The sequence below is a fragment of the Mustela nivalis genome (genome assembly GCF_964662115.1).
Source record: "Mustela nivalis genome assembly, chromosome: 7".
In the NCBI taxonomy this organism is placed as follows: Eukaryota; Metazoa; Chordata; class Mammalia; order Carnivora; family Mustelidae; genus Mustela; species Mustela nivalis.
In genome coordinates this window covers 54,376,412-54,378,196 of record NC_139026.1, presented here as the reverse complement: position 1 = coordinate 54,378,196, position 1,785 = coordinate 54,376,412, and the positions used below count along the sequence as shown (strand labels likewise).

The 1,785-nt window shown below is 42.8% G+C and overlaps 1 long non-coding RNA gene across 1 annotated transcript; it reads right to left on the bottom strand.

The window, feature by feature from the left end:
* Positions 1–343: 343 nt before the first annotated feature.
* Positions 344–1,488, bottom strand: LOC309868495. Its single transcript, XR_014313713.1, has 2 exons — positions 1,134–1,488; positions 344–565 (listed from the first exon to the last, which is right to left on the bottom strand). It is a non-coding gene; the product is annotated as an uncharacterized lncRNA (long non-coding RNA).
* Positions 1,489–1,785: the final 297 nt, after the last annotated feature.

Genomic DNA, 1,785 nt, shown 5'->3' with positions numbered 1-1,785 from the left:
TCCAAAACCCAGTTTGTTTCTCAGAGTCCACAGTCTCTCATGGTTTGTCTCCCCCTCTGATTTCCCCCAATTCACTTCTCCTCTCCATCTCCCAGTGTCCTCCATGTGATTCCTTATGCTCCACAAGTAAGTGAAACCATGATAATTGACTCTCTCTGCTTGACTTATTTCACTCAGCATAATCTCTTTCAGTCCCGTCCATGTTGCTACAAAAGTTCAGAAACCCCAACTCTTAGCTAATGGGATCCTTAGATTCTAAAGTGTCAAGCATGCCACCTTCTGGCACGCCAGCTTCTTTTCTATCTAAGAACTTTATTTAGATCCAGAATTTGCAGACATGTAGTAAGATAGAAAATTTTTAATATAAATAAGCTGGAATTACAATGGCCAATATGGGGAACGTTCCAATTAGACAAAATTGTTCATTAAGAAATCCACTTGAAAGTAAGACTTCCCAAATGAAGCAAACAGAGAGGGATGCTCGTTTTGATTGGTGTGCAGAAGCTTCTTCCAAAGGGCTTCAAGATTCTAAAATAGTCTTATTGAAAGGCTCATTATTGAAAGGCTAAGAAAAATTAAAACAAGAGGTATGTAAGACAAGAGAGGACAGGACTGACAGGATACCTGCCGCACCCCTCCACCCTTCTATCCTTGAGGTCATCTGAGTCTGCTAATTCTCTATCTGAACTGCCTTTTCACTCTGAAGAGAGGCTTTAAAGAGATACTCTGAAGAGGCCTTTAAAAATATAACCACCTGAGCTGGCAGGCCATCCTCCTCGGCTATCTTTCACGTCTTGGTCAAAGACTAAAAACTAAGGGTCACAGTTAGAGAATTTCCTCAACCAAGCAGGATCCTCAGAAGTTTTTAAAAGAATTTGAAATCCTTATCAAAGCCCAGGACCCCACGCTTCCAGATCTTTATCAGCTAGAACACATGTTGGGAGGACCTGGCGAAGCCCCAAAATGGGTGTGAGAAGCAGAATGATATTTGAGATATCCTGTCTCCAGCATGGACCTCTTATAAATCAGAAAAAGCTCCCAGAACAGGAGCAAATCTTTTAAAAAGCCATTCCTAGATTCCAACCCCACCCCAACACTGATTGGTCTGTTACTCAAACAAAAGAAAGATGAACCTGTGGCATCTGGAGGTGGCTGGAGGCTCTTCCTTCAGCCTTCTGGATTCCAGACAATAAATGAGGTCACCCAGCTTGCTGTGGCTGCTCTGTTTGTAAATGCATTGTCCCCAGAGATCCAGGGCTAATAAAAGGGCAAAGAATAGGGTAGGAGGCCACCAACCCGATTGAACACATGGCTACTGCTGAGCCTTTTGAAAGGAAGTTCAAGTAAGACTTAACACCAATCTGCCATTGTTGCCTTTACAGCTACAGCAGCTCCAAGTCCAGAGACCCAAAATAACACCTTGGTCCCAGACATTTTTTTCCCTTCTAGGGCTCTACCATCAGAACAGTGGCCTAAAGGTCAATGTTGGAATTGTAATCATCTGGGGCACTGGAAAAAAAAAAAGTTGTCCTCAGAGGTCCTATGCAAATTCTTTAGTTCAAGTGCCTCTAGGGGAGGACTCCTCTACTGGCCCCTCCCAGGGCTGATGGGACTTGGAAGGATTCTCTGTTAAGCTGTTACCAGTAATTTCCTTAAATAGCCAAAGGGAAACTGAAATTAAAGTTAATGGAAAACGTTGCCACATTCTGGAGCTATGCTTTCTACTTTAAATCCCACTCTCAAAGGACAACAAAAAAAGATTTCCATAGTGGGGGTATCTAGTAA